We start from the raw sequence: 13,707 nt of genomic DNA on the forward strand, positions 1-13,707 counted from the left end.
TATATATACACACACACACACACACACACACACACACATACACACACACACACACACTGCCTATAGAAAGTTTACACCCCCTTTCAAAATTTTGGTTTTTTCTGCCTTATAGCCTGGAATTAAGTTTTTTTTTTTTCATTTATCTACACATCCTACCCCACAACTTCCAAGTGAAAAAAATATTCTAGAAATTTGTAGAAAATTAATTAAAAATAAAAACTGAAATAGCTTGGTTGGATAAGTGCCCACACCCCTAGTAATAGCACTCCTAAATTAGCTCAGGTCTAACCAGTTGCCTTAAATTACACACCAAGTGAAGTGGCCTCCACCTGTGTTAAATTGTAGTGATTCACTTTATTTCAGGATAAATTCAGCAGTTCCTGTAGGTTCCCTCTGCTGGGTAGTGCATTTCAAAGCAAAGACTCGACAATGAGCATCAAAGAGCTTTCAAAACAACTCCGGGACAAAATTTTTGAAAGGCAGGGGATGGGTATAAAAAAATGTCAAAGGCCTTGAATATCCCTTGGAGCATGGTCAAGACGATTATTAAGAAGTGGAAGGTGTATGGCACCACCAAGACCCTGCCTAGATCAGGCCGTCCCTCCAAACTGGATAAACGAGCAAGGAGACTGATCAGAGAGGCTACCAAGAGGCCAATGGCAACTTTGTAAGAGCTACAGGATTTTATGGCCAAGACTTTCAAAGTGTGCATGTGACAACAATATCCCAAGCACTCCACAAGTCTGGCCTGTATGGTAGAGTGGCAAGAAGGAAGCCATTACTCAAGAAAGCCCACCTTCAATCCTGTTTGAAGTATGCAAAAAAAAAAAAAACACTCAGGAGATTCTGTAGCCATGTGATAAAAAGTTTTGTGGTCTGACAAAACTAAAATTGAACTTTTGGCCTGAATGGAAAGCGTTATGTTTGGCGCAAACCCAACGCAGCGCATAGCCCAAAGAACACCATCTCTACTGTGAAGCTTGGTGGTGGCAGCATCATGTTATGTGAATGTTTCTCATCGGCAGGGACTGGGGCATTTGTCAGGATAGAAGGGAAAATGAATGGAGCAAAGTACAGATAAGTCCTTGAGGAAAACCTGTTGCCCTCTGCAAGAAAGCTGAAACTGGGATGGAAGTTCACCTTTCAGCATGACAACGACCCAAAGCACACAGCCAGAGCTACACTGGAGTGGCTAAGGAACAAAAAGGTAAATGTCCTTGACTGGCCCAGTCAGAACCCTGACCTAAATCCAATCAAAAATTTGTGGCATGACTTGAAGATTGCTGTCCATCAATGCTCCCCAAGGAACTTGACAGAGTTTGAACAGTTTTGTAAAGAATGGTCTAGAATCTAGGTGTACAAAGTTGGTAGAGACCTATCCCAGCAGACTCACAGCTGTAATTGCTTCCAAAGGTGCTTCCACAAAATTTTAACTCAGGGGGCTGGAGACTTATCCAATTATGATCTTTCAGTTTTGCATTTTTAATAAATATATATATATATTTTTTTTTTCTCAATAAAAAACATTTTTTTCCCCTTAACAGTGTGGAGTATGGTGTGTAGATAAGTGGGAAAAAATCCTCATTTAAATGCATGAAACTCTGAGGCACTGACACAACAAAATGTGAAAAAAGTTAAGGGTCTATAGGCACTGTATGATCCTTATTTGCTACTCCAAGTTCTCACTTCTAAATCCTTATGTCACCAATTACTATTTAGCCCCAATTGATTGCTGTCCTAATCACAAAGAAAGAGAAGAGGAAAGGAAGATGGTGTTTAACCCTTTGCAGTCCATTTATTCAGCTCCTGTCAGACGCGTCAAGTCCAATTTTATTTTACACGTGCTGTTTTAAAAGTTTTTTTCACAGTAAAACAGGTTTAAAAGGCACTGCATATCAACAGGACACTCAGTACTGCACCTCCAGCCCTGCTCCACCCCTTGTTCACTGTATTTTTCACATACCTCTTCGTAGTCATGCATACCGATAAATCATCTCCTCGTTTTATCACCAAACTCCTCAATAATGCGATCCAAGTCATTATTTTATTAGTATAACTCCTCAAAAAGCTCTGCTGTCAGTGATATTCTTTGAGCGCTGAATGCAGAAGCAGCTCTCTTCTTTGTTTGTGTCCGTGCTGTCTGTGGTGCAGGGGCTATGTGTATTGCTCAGATCCGCCCTTTTTTTTTTTTTTTTTTTTGGGGCATGTCTCGGCTCCTATCGGTCTCACTTGGCCATTGAAAGGCTCTGCTTTTTCCTGAGAAACAAGTAGAGATTTGTGCTTTTTGTCCAACTTCGGACCGCAAAGAGAAAATTGTAATGTCGGATCAGGTCCGACATAGGATGGCAAAGGGTTAAGCCATTTGATCCCTGTTCCAAATACATAATGTTATGTACGATTAATCTAGAATTTGATCTAGAAACATTAGTTACAGAAATCATATTAATTTCCAGCCAGCACAAGCAAGATCAAGAAATGACAAAATCATGCTGCTGCATGAACTTGAAACATAATTGTATACAGAAGGGCAGAAAAGAATGTTGCTGATGTCAAACAAAAATCATTGGAAACTAAAATTGAACCAGTCAGTAAAGCATATTTATGAATAGCTAAATATGGTATAGAACCCACTTCCTTGGGTAAGAAACCCAGTAGTAGTTAAGTCACAGCAGTAGTTAAGTCATACCTGAGACTGTAGGTTTAAATATTATTTATTTAGCAACTAGGGAGGAAGTTTTTAGGATCCTCATTCAAAAAATGGGGACTCTTATACACTGACCATGTCTGTCACACTACCAAGTGAACATGATCACTACCTTGATTTTGCAGTCCCAACCAAACTTTTGTTTTTCTAGAACATGTTTAACCTGTACACACTCATTCACTTTCTTACTTTAAGCCAACGTTTATCAAAGTGGGAGTCATGACCGAAGTATAGGTCGCCAAAAATGATCTAAAAAATATGACGTTCAGTGCACACAAGATTTAGTTTCCCTATACAACTTCTTATGCTTGTATTCAAAATAAATATAATTTGCATTCAAATCATTAGCAGTAATTATATAAACAATGTACTGTTTTATTACCAGTCTTCCGTTTGGATGCCATGTGATTTTTTGTTTTGTTTGTTTTTTTTACAAGAAGCGCTGTCCGCTGGCTGTTTCTAATTAGAGCTCCTGTCCTCCCACCAAACACAGTGTTTGTGACATGTGTATGTTACGTGATCAAGCTAAAGAGCTTTCATTGGACAACATGAAATCAAACTAAACGGTCTGTATTGAAGTATCTACCAGCACACATTGAATGTCAGGGCTTGAATCACAGGAATCATGCATTTTCCAAGTTGCTCCCACATATCTGCAACTTTCAGTGCGGGGAAAGTCCTGCAGAGAGATTTTAAGATACCAAGCTACTGTACTTTTCACCCAATTTAGAATGCCTGAAACGCTACAACTATCTCTAAGGAAGTGGGTGTCAGTGACGAAAGCACTGAGCCGCAATCTGAGTAGTTTTGGTTAAAATAAATAAAAGTAGTGCTGGATATTTTAAGTGCCGCGAGACTATTCTCTCATACATGATTCTCTGCCACTATCTTTAAGCATTATAGAAACTCAGTACACTGCAGAAAGTAAACTGTTTATAAAAATGTCTATCTAGGTGGTGTTTTGCAAGGGGTTGACTTTTGCTTTAACTCTTAAAACTCATTCATTTTGGGGCGCCAGTGCACCGAAGGTTACGCACATATTACTCGGGCACCATACAAGCCACCTACCTTGTTTAAGAGTATAGACTCATTTCCACTGACACGTTCAGTGTGTGTGGTACTCCTAGCCGGAACTACAATCGCCTGAAGTTAAGCCTCTCATCATGTGAGAGTTCACAGCTTAGGTTCTGTTTTGAGTCTATTGCTCTGTCATTGTAGCAGCTAGACTGAAAGGGGCAATATCTTTGGAAAGCTTAGAAGCTCAGCTTTTTCATCTACTGGATGCAAAAACTTCACGTCAGGAGGTGCCAAAAGCAATGGAGAGTGCTCTGACTCAGTGATGAACAGCTGTTTGCTCTCCTGACAGCAGCTTATTTTTAAGCTGTTTGCTCTCCTGACAGAAATTCGTTGTGGTCACACTTACTACTATGTCAATATACATATATATATATATATAATATATATCTATATATATATATATATATATATATATATATATTAGCCAATCGGTTTTTTGTTTTCACAAAAGTGCCTTTTTTGTTGTTCACAATTTTACAATAATCCTTTTGTATGACTTCAGTTTCCCACAGATAGATTTTCTTTAAATCAAAAAAAAAAAAAAAATCCTGTTTTTGATTTAAATAATTTTTTTTTAAATTAATATTTTATTTAAATTTATTTTAATTATGGAAATTTTTTTGTAGTATTGTAGTTGTATCTCAAGTACCTCCAAACTACATTTATGGATGTTGGAAATGGTGGCTTGTGAATAGTGGCATACCAAACTAAGTCTTAATCTTACATACTCAATTTTAAATTACTGCATAAAGCAAATTATTTATCATTGTGGCATTCTCTAAATGTGAACTACAAGAATTTAGTGATGGAGTAGCGCCAGAGAAAAATCCCCCTCACTCATCCCAGCCATTCTTTACTTTTTCTCTCTTTGATTTCCTCTTTGTGTTCCAGTCCGAACGCATGCAGTTGTTACTTAGGACTACTTTGCTTTTTGTAGTGTGTTAAATTGTTAAAGTGTCTGATTGCACCACTAAATAAACCTGGTTTCTGTGGGTCTTAACATAGTGCTCAATTGTCTATTTGGGACCCCATTGCACTGTTATCAGAATCAGTTCAGCGATTATGTTAATGATGGGACAAGACATGTCTTGAGAATATCATTTCAGTGCAGTATTGTTTTTTACATCTTCGCTTCATTTATGTGTCACAGAATCGGGGGCAAGCGCCATTTTCTCTTGCATTTGCACTGTGAACAGGATACAGCCCTAAGAGTTTTAGTTTATAGACAGTAAGAGTTTAAGATGTTTGTGTTAATGCATTTTCCTTGAGAAACTATATAAAATAGGTAGTAAATAAAAATACTGGAGTAGAGAATGGTTTGAGTGTATTCGTTAACAGAGGGCTGCAGTAAATCTTCTTCCTTTTAGTGGTAATGCAGATAGCAGACGACTTCCCAAAGTAAGAAGCTGGGGGAAGCTTGTTAAGGACTATTTCATTGTTGTTTCTAATGTGTAAAACCAAAACGACATGCAGTCATATCCTATCGCTCGTCACTGTTAGCAGCCTTTCCTTCTTAAGAATGCAACACAGTTGCAAAGTTGATGATAACAGGTGTGAAAGGATTCCTTGCAGTTGCTAAATTTGAAACCGTGGTTCTGAAGTAAAGGTGAAACAATGTGTATTTATGCGGGGTTCCAATGCAAAGTTTAAAAAAAACAGACCCCAAAAATGACTTCCCTAGAGGTGGAGAGGACTCTGAGAGAGGACTCTGCGAGAGGGGTGGAGCTCTAAGCTGTGCTACTCTGTTGATAGGGATTTCAGGTCTGTTTAACTGTTAGCCTGCTAGACTGCAATTCTTACAAACGTTTGTGGTTGTATGTTGTTGGCTGTTGAAAATGTTTAATTGAAGGTAGATATATTTCCTGGACCCTCCATGGGAAGGTTTTGGAGAGCCCAGATTTTATATTACAATTCCCACCTAGTCCACGTTTATGAATAGAAGCATCTACCTATAAAGGTCCCCATTGTGTTAATGGATAAAACCAGTGTTCTATAAAGTGCCATATTTCAAATGACTTCAGTATTACTAAAATTTGTTTAACTGACCACATATCTGAGTGTCTGTGTCACACTGAACATGGTGAACATGATAACTCCTTGATTTTGCACCAATCTTCACTAAACATATACACTTGAAATTCCATTTCACCGTAACCTTGATCTTATTACAGGAATAAGAGCACCCTCTGTGATTGAGTTGGTTTAAACATCAAACTGTCTCATTATTTCAATAGTAAACTTCACTGAAGGTAGTTGTAAAACCCAGGAAGGTGCGGTAGTGTGAGTTTCAAGCCAGTACCTGACAGCAGTGGTAAACTGGCCTGTGTGTGCAGTGCATGGAGGAGCTTGGGTCAATGCACACAGACTTCAGCAGCAGAAAAGGGAAACAGGAGTTATAAATAGGGAGGGGGAGGCTGGCTACCTCACCAGGAAGCCCTACTAAATATTTCCTTTTATAGAAAGCTGCAAAATCACAAAGGCTGAAAGTCCCATTTTCCTGTAAACAGCTATTCCGGAGTGAGTTCGGGCAGGAGTGGGATAATTCGCTAGCCTCTCATTCCTGCCTTTCACCCCTAGAGTGAGGTCTCCTGTTGCAGCCATGCTAGCCATAATTCTAGGCAACCAAGCCTGTCCAGCATTTTTATACATGACCGTAAGCATGCTGGGATGTTATTTGCTTAATTATAGCATGAGCCACACCTGTGTCTAAGCCCTTGCTTTCAGTATACTTGGTGTCCCTCATTTACCCAGGTGTTTCCATTTTTTTGTCCACTACCTGTGTGTGTGTGTGTAAAATATATATTAATTACAAGTACTTCCAAAATTATTGGCACCCTTGATATAAAATAAACAAAACAGGTAGTGATCTATTGTAATTTTCCAACAAGTGAAATATATTGTACTTTATTAATGATTAAGGTGAATCAGCCAAAATTACACATTAATCAAATTATAAATTTATTTCCAAAAAAATGAAGTGTCACAATTATTGGCACCCTTGTTTTCAGTACTTTGTGCACCCTCCCCTTGCAAGGATAAAAGGATAACAGCACTGAGCCTTTTTCTATAATTTTTTATGAGATTGGAGAATACATTCAAAGGGATCTTAGGCCATTCCTCCATACAGAATCTTTACAGATCCTTGATATCCTTCATTTTCAATGGGAAGCGTGAGGAAAACGTCTATTAAACCTGTCGGCTGAAAGTCAAGCAACGGGTGGTACTGCTATCAAGGTAAGTGACACGCAGAATAGGCAGTATAACATTTTTTAATTTTTGAAGTGTCAAACAAGTGAAAGACGGAAACAGGAAATAACGGAAAAACTAATACCATTCGTTGTGAAAAACATACGTCCAGTTTCAGCAATTCATGGGCAGGGATTTCAGGATCTTATCCATTTTTTTGAGCCTGGGTACACAGTTCCATCCCGCGCTAGCGTCTGGAAACAAATTCAATGCGAGTATGACAAAGCCAGCTTGCCGCAGAACTTACAACACGGAGCGTTTCTCTCACAACTCATCTCTGCACATTGGTCACAATGGATGCTTGCATTACTGTAACTGCATGTTACATAACGGAATCATGGCAGCTAAGGTGTTGCAAACTGCAATTATGTCTGAAAGACACACTGCTGTATATATTTCTGAAGGTATGAACAATATTGTGCAAGAGTGGGGTATTGATGTTTTTGTACGGTTCATGACAGTGCCAGCCATATGAATCTGGCAATGGAGATCTGTGATCAGTTACCGAATGACCTGGCTGGTTCCGACCCTACTCTACAATTAGCGATCAAGGGAGGTTTGTCTTCCTGACATCTCCAAAGCATTAGAAGCAGCAAGACGAGTTGTGAGGCATTTCCGTCACTCTGCATTGGCCACTACGAGCTGAAAAAAATGGCAAATTCAGATCAACTACAAACAAAATAGGCGTCTGAACGACTGCGCACATGGTCGAACCTTGTTCTTCATGTTCTTCACTCTTATTCGAGCAACGACTGGCTGTTCAGACTGTGCTGATAGATGAAACTGTCACAAAAGCTTCCGCTCGCAAGTCACTGTTGTTGAAAAGTAATGTCTGGGACCTGATAGAGCAGTTGTTACCTGTACTAAGACCGCTGGCAAAAGCAACCACTATTGTGTGCGCAGAACAGCATGTGGGGCTTTCTTTCATTTACCCTGTCATTATCAGTCAGCAACCTCAAGCCAACAGACAGTGACATGGGAGCTACACGAGCCTTTTAAGGCAGAAGTCAGCAAACAACTAACAAAACAATTCAAAGAAGGACTTGCAGAAACATTTCCCATCATGGCATGCCTGTTGGACCAATGTTTCAAGCACCTGCAGTTTCTACAGAATGACGTGAGAAAGGCAGCCAAACACCATCTTTCAGAATTGGTTCTGCATCCTGAACCAGTCAAGATCCTATGATTCTTCCACGGTAACTGCTGCTTCCACGGTAACTGCTGCCACCTCAAAGTGCTACCGCCAAGACCATCAAACGATTTGAAGAAACTGGCACTCATGAGGACCGAACAAGGTCAGGCAGGCCAAGGGTGTCCTCAGAATCCAAGAACAAGTTCATTTGAGTCACAAGTCTGCAAAACCGGCGATTAACTGCCCTTGAAATACAAGCTCAGTTAAATGCTACTAGTAGTACAGATGTTTCAACATCAACTGTTCAGAAGAGATTACGTGAAGCTGGCCTAACTAGAAGAATTGCTGCAAAGAAACCATTGAGTGCAGAATAAGAGGAAGAGACTTGCCTGGGCCAAAAAACACAGAAACTGGACGTTTTGAGGAGTGGAAGTCGGTCTTATGGACCAATGAGTCAAAAATTTTTAATGTTTGGGTCCAGCCGCCGAGTATTTGTAAGACGCAGAGAGGGTGAGCGCATGAGTTCTGCATGTGTGGTTCCCACTGTCAAGCGTGGAGGAGGCAGTGTCATGGTCTGGGGTTGCTTTTGCTGGTGACAGAGTTGGTGATCTTTACCAAGTCCATGGCAAGCTCAATCAGCATAGGTCTAATTGCATACTTCAGAGGCATGCCATTCCAGCAGGATTCCGGCTAGTTGGGCAGTCCTCATTCTTCAGCAAGATAATGACCCGAAACACAAAGTGTGCAAGAATTATCTGGCGAAGAAGGAAAGTGAAGGACAACTCAATCTAATGACCTGGTCTGCCCAGTCTCCAGACCTTAATCCCATAGAACTTGTATGGGACGAACTGGACAGAAGAGTCAAAGCAAAGCTACCCACAAGTGCTCTGCATCTCTGGGAATTGCTGCAGAAGAGCTGGGAAGACATGTTGGGTGATTTCCTGCTGAAACTTGTTAACCGAATACCTTGTGTTTGTGAGGCTGTTATTAAGGCAAAGGGTGGCTATTTTGAGGAATCCAAAATTTAGAGACAATTTTCAAATTTCTTTGAACATTGCTTTGTTTTGTATATTGTAAGGTGTTTTCATTTTCAAGTATTTACAGAAACGTACAAGATGTTAAACATTGTCAATTATGAAAAAAAACTAGTTTCCAGCATGTGTACTCAAACGTCACACACACACACACACACACACACACACACACTGCTGTGCAAAAGTCTTAGACATGTTGCATTTTTCTACTCTGATACATTGAGCATCAACAGTTTACTCAAAGCCCCCGCTAGTGTTTTCTACTATTATAACAACCTTGACTTGCATAAAAAAGGAAAAACATTGAGTGAAATAGCTCACATCACTTGATTTTCAAGGTGTGGTATCCGAAGCATAATCAACAAGTACAGAGAAACATCTGTAATTGACAAACCCCGGACTGGAAGACCCAAAACGCTGTATAACAAGGATGATCAATACTTGAAGGGTTCTCATCAGAAATTTTTCACAGCATTGTGGTGGGAGGAGCGGGGCGGAGCCATGGAAAGAAATGGAGATCCTCGCAACCCCCTGCAGGCGAGGCAGGAAAAGTCATGCACATGCTTACACTGTGGAAGTAGTTGTCAAATTAATTCACAATTTTTAATTTTTTTTTTTTTTTTTTCAATCGTAGCCTACTGTGTAGTAGTAGTTTCTGCATGTGAGTTATACTGTATTAGTAGTTAAAATAATGTAGGTTACTTATTGATTACTAAAAAAACTGTACTAATTGTGCATCATCTCACATTTTAAATATCCAGAGAAATTTTACTGCGATTGTGGAGTTTTGCTTTTGTTGTCGTTGTTCCAATATATAGATCTAGATAGTTGTTGCACCATTAAAAGACGTCACTTACACTTGATCACATGTGTCCTTGCAAGAATAAGTGGAAAACCCGTTTGTCACTGTTCCATTAAGGAATATACAACATAAACGTTTTTTCCACTTATCGCAAGTAAAACTGGACATGTACTGTGTCCCACATTTTATATTTTAAAACCTCATACTATATGAAAATCTATCTATTGTGGAACTTTGGATTTTTTTTCTAAAAGATTGAATATCTCAAAACTGTTTGGAATACACATTACTGTTCTTCATCTGAACGATTTATTTAACCCAGCTTGATTATGCTACGTTCTTGATAGCCGCTTGCCTTCTCGCCACAAGCGAAACGTTTTCCCTTGTGGCTCAACTATTTTTCTCGAAGTTTGCCACTGTGGCAAAGGCTTTAAAAAGTGTACTTGTGAAAGACTGCAACGCATTCAACGTGTGCTGGTAGATGAGTCAATACAGACCGTTTTAGTTTGATTTCATTTTACCAAATGAAAGCTCTTCGCCTGATCACGTAACATGCATGCCACAAACGGGAGGACAGAGGCTCTAATAGAAGCAATCAGCAGACAGCGCTGCTTGTCAAAAACAAACAAAACAAAATAAAAACCCACATTGCGTTCAAACGGAAAAAAATATTAGAAAACAAATTGTACAGACCAATTACCAGAATCCTGTTCCAAAAGATGCAGCCCAATGAATACCAGTCACCCATGCACACAACAAAAATATGACCCTGATACTAGTCACAGGGAGGTGAAGCAGTCATGGTTTCAAACATACCCTCTGGTCACAAAATAATATTTTCACAGACTGCAGGCAGAAACACGCAGCTTCAAGATCACAGCTAAGTTATTTTAGCAGACTGCAGCCAGATCTCCACAGCACAGACCACAGCAGCTTGCAGCCTGCCCTTTTATACCCCCAAACCCTGCGAAAACATGGAACATTTAGACATAACAAGACACGTGATTGGACAACATTCCCAACCACACTGGGAGCACGACTCGATCACTGTCCCCCATGTGTGCACTCGTTCACATGTACAAGCACTCGGGACATTGACAAAACACAGAACAGCAACATAAAACCATATAATACAAGTAGTCCAGATCGCTACAGTATTAACATGCACTATAGCACTGTCCTGTTCTGTAGTGCCTAGTAGAAAGAAAACCGCGTCAAAGTAATGTAAAGGATTATGCAGTACAACAATATCTCTACAAACCTATTCATAATTTAGGAAATCTGTAACCTTTTTTTCATGTGGGACTATAAATTTGGCATTTATTAAATGGGAATCACTTATAGTGCAAATTTAAATGTAATATTTTATGTGTATTATAAATGGTTGGCATTATGCCAAATATCTATGTGTTTTCAGATTTTGCCTTGCTGAAACAGTATGCTTATAACTTGTTTATAGTATTGTTCAGTGGCTAAAGGTTTCCAGTGTGGCAAAAAAAACGCTAGGTTACTTACCGTAACCCTGATTCCCTGAAAGAGAAGATGACCCCCACTACATTAGGTATGGGATATTCCTGCCCTTCGGGTAGGTATTGTTGAGCTCTCTATATCAGAGCTGCCGACAGGCCCCGTCCTGGGATGACGCACTCGATCCCGCCCACCAAGAGAATAAAACTGTCGCCCAAAGGAAGCACAGAGAGCGGCAAGTACACTTCAATAGTAATAAACGTGGTGACTATTCTTCTCGGGGAATTAAATCAGAAACAAAGCAACATAACAACAGGGCTCTACAGTGCCACCAATTTGGTCGCATAGGCAACAAAAAAATTGCTTGTGCAATGAAAATGAATTTAGGCGCACATGTACTACTAGAAATTCCTAAAAATTGACTTAAAATGTGAATTTGTTTTTAGCTGACAGTGAAAAACAAACAAACAAAACAAAAAAAAAGCTCACAGATCTAAACCCTCTCATAGCTCAAATGTAATGTACTCTGGGAATGTAGTTTTACTGATGTCCACTGCCCACTGTTAGTCACACATTAAAAACTACAAATCCCATACCCCACCAATTTCACTGATTTGTCAGTGCAATGGCTACTGTTTCCGGACAGTTCAAAAACTTGTCAAACCAAGGTGAGGAAAATAACAGATTATTTTCATGTGATTGGAGAGGTTTCAAAAGAAAACAACAATGAACAAAATTCAGATATGTAGATATGTCGGCGTCTTTACAAGAAATGAGTAATGAAGGTATTATTTCATGGTTTCCAGTAATGAAAGGTTAGACAAGTCTACAGATCTGAAGGAACTAAACGTGTATGTATATAACGCACACACACAACGCATGAATACATTTTCGGAGATAAATAACCCATATTATTTGCATTTATCAAAAAATACCATCTGTTCTGCCTGTCAGGGTTTGTCTCAATAGAAGTGTGCTAAGCTCCTTTAGACAGCTCTAATTGTACCATTTTCCAGTTTAAAAGTACTGTAAATATTTTATTGAAAACACTGCATGAAAAGTGAAGTGTTTCCAGAGATTTATCATTCGCTTCAAAAATTTTAAGAATGGTCGAGACCCTTACAATGCAAATATAACCTATAAAAATGAAAATAGGTGAGCAATTGAGTCTGTTTGAGAACCACATCAAACCAAAAAACAAAGAGAAACCAGCAAGTAATCCAGCTCCAAAAGCAGACAGCACATGTAACAATTAATCCTATAACTATCCATAGATATAGACATGTTGTGCTACATATGCAGTGTTCATTTTTAAAAGTCTGAAAAGTGATTTGACCGGTTATTTCTGGTGTTGACCCAACGTATTCTATGAGAACTCATCAATTCAAATGACAGTACCACAATGCCTCTGATTCAACAAAATAACAGGGCAAAATGAAGAGAAAATGATTAGCAGAAACCCTGCTTTCCCTACCCTACTTTTCTGTTGGTCAGCGGAGATTTTTGGTGGTGTCGCAAAATTGGCCTCACTTATAAGGACATTACACAGCGACTGACAGACACACTCGTGCTCAAACACACCTGCAGGACAGTCCCTTCCTCCACTCCAGGCATCGGGCTGGGTGCTGTGGGGCGTGGTGGAGGAATTTCACCGCCTGCAGCTGTCAGATAGATCTTTCCAGCACAGGCTGCAGTTCTGCATGACCAACTGAGACACACCACACGTTTGTACAGGTTTGATTTATAATTTGAAACTGTTCAGTAAATTGCATTTTACTCACAGTAAAAGCAAAACTTACAGACCTTAATGGATACTTCCTGCCTACATCATTTTCACGTCTGTAATTTTGTTTTCCACAGTTGTAGAGGGCTCAGAATTCCAGTGGCACACCCCTGATCCACTGTACTTTTAATTGCCAGCCATATCAAATCCTAGTCTGATTTCAGCTCAACTATTAGGCAGACTTTGACACAGACAGCACAAGAAGTGATTAGGTATCAGGAACCAGAATCAACTTTTGAATTTTGGCTTTACATCAATACTGAACTAACCCTTCAGCCAGTCAGTGGGGAGTGTGGATCTCATAAGGCAGGAGTTGAGAGAATGGATGAATGGATGTGTGGTGCCAGGGCTCTACGTGATCATACTTGTTTCTGTTGAAGTAGCAGAGGAATGATATCTGTGTTTTTCTGAGTCTGTGAGCTTGCCAGGACTTGCAGTGGGAGAGAGAGAGAGAGAGGAGTT

The 13,707-nt window shown here is 39.6% G+C and overlaps 1 protein-coding gene across 1 annotated transcript in view; it reads left to right on the forward strand.

Moving 5' to 3' along the window:
• Positions 1-13,707, forward strand: part of pak2b (p21 protein (Cdc42/Rac)-activated kinase 2b) — a 56,141-nt gene that overhangs the window by 1,813 nt on the left and 40,621 nt on the right. The gene's annotated exons all lie outside the window — the stretch shown is intronic.

Source organism: Polyodon spathula, chromosome 11 (assembly GCF_017654505.1).
Source record: "Polyodon spathula isolate WHYD16114869_AA chromosome 11, ASM1765450v1, whole genome shotgun sequence".
NCBI lineage: Eukaryota > Metazoa > Chordata > Actinopteri > Acipenseriformes > Polyodontidae > Polyodon > Polyodon spathula.